General features: G+C 34.5%; 1 long non-coding RNA gene across 2 annotated transcripts; it reads right to left on the reverse strand.

Moving 5' to 3' along the window:
• Positions 1 to 1,624: 1,624 nt before the first annotated feature.
• On the reverse strand, positions 1,625 to 6,175 carry LOC107082945. Of its 2 annotated transcripts, XR_001481165.1 has the most exons (4): positions 6,026 to 6,175; positions 5,926 to 5,928; positions 5,178 to 5,315; positions 1,625 to 1,734 (listed from the first exon to the last, which is right to left on the reverse strand). It is a non-coding gene; the product is annotated as an uncharacterized LOC107082945 (long non-coding RNA). The 2 variants fall into 2 exon arrangements; XR_001481166.1 differs by lacking the exon at positions 5,926 to 5,928.
• Between the last annotated feature and the right edge of the window lie 587 nt (positions 6,176 to 6,762).

Raw genomic sequence — 6,762 nt, forward strand, 5'->3', positions numbered from 1 at the left:
TAAAAGAACAAAATTCTTAGAGTAATCTGTACAGAAAAAGAGAATAACTCCATGCAGTTATTGATACATATTACGATAACGTGAAATGTCAGAAAGCTGGAAAAGCTTTGTAAATGAGCAGAGTTGTAGATAAGCAGTGTTTACTATTAGCATTTATTTTTGTTGGGTCGGTGAAGAAATAAATTGACAGATTTTAACTTCTGTAACATAATGTCATAATGAAGAAAACATTTGAGACCGACTTATGTAAGAGAGATACAGGAGTGTACAGCTCACCTCTCTGCTGACTGAGAAGATTTAAAATCAATCCAGTTTTCCTTAGAATCATTACTCTTGTAGGACCAATTTCTGGGCTGAGCTTCAGGTCCAGGTGTGACTGCCTGAATCCTGTGAACATTACAAAACCTCAAATATCTGAATTAATTAATTAATTACAAATAATAAGCACTAACTACAATTAGGTCCTTTAAATGTTTTCAGACTTCATTTGAATGAATTATTTTTAAACATCTTGTAAAAAATGTAAAAAAGTTCTTGTCAACCTGAGTTTTAACATTGTTTTTGTCTTTGCCTCTCAGCAGGAAGTCATCCTGCAAACTGGATTTCTCGGACCTTCTCTCACTGGAAGGAGCAACAGAGCCTCAAGCGGAGCTGGGGTTCAAACAGGAAGTTTGGACCCACTTTCCCCGGGAGATCATTTGAGCTAGGCCTTTAAATGTTTTCAGACTTCATTTGAATTAATTATTTTTAAACATCTTGTTAAAAAAAGTAAAAAAGTATCATCATATTACATGAACAAAAATCAAGAGTCTTTATAGCATCTATGTTTGAAGTTAAATCAAAGTTTAAGCACCACTAAGTGGGAAAAAAAGTACTTGTAGTCATTTCATGTAGAAGAAATACCTTTTACACAAAACTATTAAAATCACCCCTTAAAGTGGGAATTTGGACAGGGTAAATAACTTTAATTGACAATATTCCCTTTATATTTCATGTAAAATGTTTTGACAAATACATAAATACTTCAAATAAACAAGGTCAGTCATTGCTCTGATTGGTTAGAACCTGCCTATCATTAAAATGAATGATCCATGGCGCCTAAAGCAAACAAATAAACATAGAGATGATGAGAAAGGGCAGCAGTTACATCCAGCTTACCTTTCTGTTGTTGGATCAGGAGAAGATTTAAAATGACCAAAAATTTCCTTTGAATCGTTGCTCCTAAAGGACAGATTGCTGGGTCCCCTTTCAAGTTCAGATGTGACTCTCTGGATCCTACTAAAAACAAAATGATTTTTATAGAATTTCTTTTATAAAAAACAGCAATTATTTGTTACAGACAAATATTAAGATCAATTACCTTCACTGTCATACTGATACTACTGTATAATGAAATTTTTGTGAGACACTTGGAACAGAAAAAAAATGTAGCATCCTTAGAGTAAACCCTTAAAGTACAAGAAACCCTCAGAACTGAAACTCAAAATATGAAAATATAAAAATTTTTGGAATATCGGCAAAGAAACAACTGACAAATTTAGCTCATGTTACATAAATGTCATAACAATATTTTTAAAAAAGGAAAATCTGACAGACTTAGTGTTACAGGAGTGTACAGCTCAAATCTCTACTGGCTGAGATTTAGAAGATTTAAAATCAATCCAATTTTCCTTTGAATCATTGCTCTTTAAGGACATTTTTCCAGGTCCAGGTTCAGATGTTCCTCTCTGGATTCTGTGAACATTACAAAACGTCTTGATAAAAAATGTCTGAATTAAAAATATAAATTAGAAAAACTTTAAACCATAATAAACCCTGGAAATGTTTTTTGTGCTTAATTTGAATGCTTCAGTTTAAAAATTATGTTAAATTGTTTTTGAAACATCACTTGTTACGAACTTCTCATAAAATAAGTCAAAGAAAAACTACCATCTAATATGAATGAAAATTATAAGCCTTTAATTCATTCACTATTCAAGGGATAATGTTTGAGCACCATTGGGTTGTAACCAAGTTTCTTATAGGCAGAAGTAGATAGCGTACACAAAAATTGTACTTTAGTAAGAATACTTCTACTTAAACTATGTTTTCACTCAAGTCAAAGTAAAAAAGTAGTCATACAAAATTATTAAAGTACTTAATAATTATTGGATCATACCATCTGGTTTAAAAATATTGCACTGAAACTGATTGGATGTGCTAGTAATGTTATTTTAAATAAAAACATATATTTAAAATAAAAATACAAGACATTATTGATTATAAATATTAAATTAATGTAGCAAAAAAAAAAAATCAAAATCCATTTTCCAAAATATCCACTGGCAACATTTTAATGTTTAGTGTACATTCAACTGATATCTGAACATGTCAGGCTTCTCACAGTAGACATAGAAACCAGACATTTTGCACTTTTACATTAAACTTAGTTTCCATCATATTCTGAATTTAAATATTTAATCTATTCTTTTTGAAGAGCATCGTTTAAAGGTTGCATGACTTAGGGCTCTAAGAAATGTCTTCAGCTCTGCTTCCGTTGGCCTTTACACCAGTGAATATTTGCCTTGACTTTGTTTCTAATTTGACCAACTCAATTTGTGGGACAGAAGTAACTATGCATCACAGTCCAGCAAAAATCTTGCTGACTTATTACAGTGGCAGCCATTAAACATTTCAGCACTTTCCTTGATGGCCCCTTGTCTGGTCCCCTACAATTCCTTTTTAAACATCAATCTTTGCACTAAAATATTATTTCTGTCATGATTTGTGGACATTAAGATCAAAGAGAAGCATCATCTCCTGACCAGACCCTGTAATTCAGTGAAAGGGTGGAGTCAGAGTAAAATAATATGCAAGAGTGTGTCATCTCAAATGTTTTCCCATTCAGTCATGTATACAGTAGCCATGCATCAGTGCTGTGCTGCACGATTTAGCAGCAATGTTGGCAGATTTTGGTGCTTTACCTAGATCATTTTTTAAACGTCAGCATCTGCTTTATTCACAACTGACAGTTTTGTGAAGCTTTGGATAATAAATGCATTCTGTGATGAGTTGAAAGGTTAACAGAGAGCATTCTGAAGCTAATATAGTGGCCTTCAGCCTATGACCATAAACTACAGAGAGATTTGTTTTAATTCCTTTACATGAACACAGAATTCTCTACTATTTTTGGCCACAAGACGGTCAGTTGTTCCCGTTTTCTGAACTTCTACCTCAGAATTGTGCTTTTATAAATTCTCCCCGATTGACTGGCAAAGGTGGAGGTCTGGCTACAATCTTTAAATCCAGTTTCCACTGTCAACAAGTATCTACAAATTAATTTTCCAGTTTTGAGATCCAAGTTTTTGAAGTGAAATTAACTGAACCGATCCTGTGTGTGGTTGTTTACCACCAGCCAAGGTTCAGTAAGGATTTTATTAATGAATTCTCTGAACTTATGGCATGGATTTTTTTAGAGTATGATCATATTTTAATTGAATGTGATTTTAATATCCACATATGTTGTCCAGATAAACCTCTGGTGAAGGACTTTTTGGACTTCATTAACTCTTTCCATTTAACACAATCTGTGGTTGGGCCAACACACTTAAAGGGACATACTCTGGACTTGGTGTTATCACATGGACTTTGTTTGGATACCATTGAAATCCTTCAGACATGTATTTCTGATCATTTGCCTGTTTTATTTTCTATTAATATTTTATCTTCTGTGGATACAAACAATACTAAACCCCTACTTTCTCGAACTATAAACTCTGACACTGCTCTTCAACTAAATACAGTCCTTGCTAATACTACATTCCCTACTGATAGCAGTCTTGATATTGAAACTCTTATTCTACATTTTAATAATGCTTGTTCAAATGCTCTAAACACAGTAGCTCCCTTGAAAATTAGAAAAGCTAAAAAAAAGAAACTTTTAGAGCCGTGGCTTAATGAAACCACTCGTGCACTCAGACAGGAATGCAGGCGTGCTGAGAGGTGGTGGAAAAAAAGATAAATTGCAGGTTTCGTTTGAAATTTTAAAGACAGTTTATTTAATTATCAGAACAATGTCAAATTAGAAAAATCTAAATATTTCATTAATCTTGTAGCTTCCAATAAGCATAGGACTCAAGTCATTTTCAGTGTTCTGGATAGGATTGTTAATCCCTTGATTACATCTGGCCCTGTAGCCTCTGTTGAACTTTGTGAGGCTTTCTCTGAGTTTTTTACAGAAAAAAATATAGCTCTTAGAGGGTTGAATACTTTGGTAGATTTAGATTCCCAAGAAATGCCACAATTCACAGCTGTTCTGGACCATTTTCAGCCAGTTTCTTTAGATGAAATGACATCTGCGGCCGTCAAATTATTCTTTGGATTGTCTTCCTTCTCGTCTGATAAAAGACATTTTTCTCACTTCCAGCCTTTTTATCTTAATGGTGATAAATGCCTCATTGCAGTCTGGCTGTGTCCCATCAATACTTAAAGATGCTGTGATCAAACCCCTTCTTAAAAAATCCAATCTAGACTCAAGTGTACTTGCAAATTTTAGGCCCATTTCTAAACTTCCTTTTTTATCCAAGGTTCTTGAAAAATTAGTTTTTAATCAGCTTGAAATGTTTTTTAAAGATAACAATATAACTGAGAAATTTCAGTCTGGGTTTAAAGCTGCTCACAGTACTGAAACAGCTTTGCTTCGAGTGTACAATGATCTTCTTTTAACAGTTGATTCAGGCAATGTTGCAGTTTTATTACTTTTAGATTTGAGTGCTGCGTTCGACACTGTAGATCATCAGATTCTCTTACACAGATTAAAACATTGTGTTGGCCTAAGAGGCACAGTATTTGAGTGGTTTAAATCTTACTTAGAAAACAGAACTTTTTCAGTTCATCTTGACCACTGCTGTCCACAATAACATCAGTCTAATTAATCCAAACTGATTGTTAGGACCAGTTTCTTCAGTTTATTTTTGTGGAAATTTGTATGAAGTGGGTGAGTTTTTCCTAATGTGACATATTGGAACCTAGAGCTCTAACTCAGCTGGTCCTGCAACACTTTCAGTATGTGAGATCACACTGGTACCACACTCAGCTGCCTCTGTTGCATCTGATGAAGCACTGAGGAACAACAGCAGCGGCTTTATGAGCAGGTCTCATTTGGCCTCATATAGTGTGAAAGTTGGTGGTGATCTCACCTCTGAGTTTTGCTCTGGGTCTCCTGCTCTCCACATAGAGACGTTTTGGGGAGAGGGACTCCCTCTTCCCTGTCCTCATACTGATTCATGGCACTGAATTCACCTCAGCATCAGCTCACACACACTCTCTGCCTTTATCTGGGGAGGAAACAGAAATCCTTCATCTGTGTATCAAATTTTGTCATAATTTACATAATTTGGGCTAAAAAATATATGAGCTCCTCTTATAGGCTCTTCTAATCAGCTTCAGTTAAAAGCAGTTATGCAACAGTATGAGGAAGCTGCAATCAGCTGCTTCACTTCTACTAGCAGCCCACTAGATAGAGAAATAAAGGAATATTTCTATCCATTGGCACTGCTTTAATTTAGATTGACACTTTACTCCACCATATTGACTCCATAAAACAGGTTATAATCAGTGTTAAAATCATCAGACTTATTATCACTGGTGAGTTTTCAGGGGACTTTAGAGCAGGAAAAATAAGGACAAGTTAGATCTCTGCAGACAGAAAGAGATTAATCAAGAGGATAACATATTAACTTTCCTTTTACTGAGACAAAAAACATACTTTACATAAAGCAACACTCAACACTTTGAAACAATCTTTTAGTAACATCAAATCAAGTGAAACTGGTTAAGTTAAACTTGTTGAAATGAGAAGTGAAAATTTTCTTCAACCTTAAAAGAGCAGAAGCAACCAGAAAAGTTTATCAAGACAAGTTCTAGTATGAAAACAGGTAAACTTACGTTCTGTGTAAATAGTCCAAAGTGTTGAAGAAAAAAAAAAATAGATGTTAGCAGACCAGACTTTAACTCAGCTGCTTCCTGGAAGGAGTTGGATATTTACCTGTGATGGAGCAAAGGAAGCTTGGTTGTCAGGTAGATTAAAAAAAGATAGACTCAGACAATGACCGGGTGTAAAATATCTAAATTAATATCAACAAAATTTGATAAAGTCTTAAGAGAAAAAGAAAGAAACTTTATATGATGTGGTTCAAGGTGGTGTTCTGAAAGGAAATAAACCCAGAGAACAGAGCTGCTGGTTGCCTCTCGCTTCATTACCAAAAATGTCTTCCGACTGGTCTGACTGGTTGAACCAGTCTGTGACACAAAAGGTGATGAGATTACATCTGAGGATGAAAATAACCACAAAATAAAGTGCCAGTAAAACAATCTCCATGTTCAGTTAATCTCTAACAGAACCGGTATACTTTAACTGTGAACTCATTGGACCTTTCATTGATATGGATTTGTCTCCCTCTAGTGGTGAATGGGTAAACTCATTGATGTAACTATAATGACGCCCAGATAGAGTAGTTTTTTTTTAACTATTAAGACACTTTACTCATGCTGAAGCATAAAGGAAAGTCTGTTCAATCTGAATTATTAGATAATTGATTCAAATAATCACTAAATCTTTAACACAAGGAAAATGCAAACATCACAACAAAAACAAACATAACAATAAGATATAAACTGTTTCCATCACACACATCCACAGAGACAACAACCTATGGATCCCACATCACTTAAACGTACTTCTCATCTATAGCTGTATATACAGCAGTAGCCATTAGAATTTCC

Source organism: Cyprinodon variegatus, unplaced genomic scaffold (genome assembly GCF_000732505.1).
Source record: "Cyprinodon variegatus isolate N-32 unplaced genomic scaffold, C_variegatus-1.0 Scaffold65, whole genome shotgun sequence".
Classification (NCBI taxonomy): domain Eukaryota; kingdom Metazoa; phylum Chordata; class Actinopteri; order Cyprinodontiformes; family Cyprinodontidae; genus Cyprinodon; species Cyprinodon variegatus.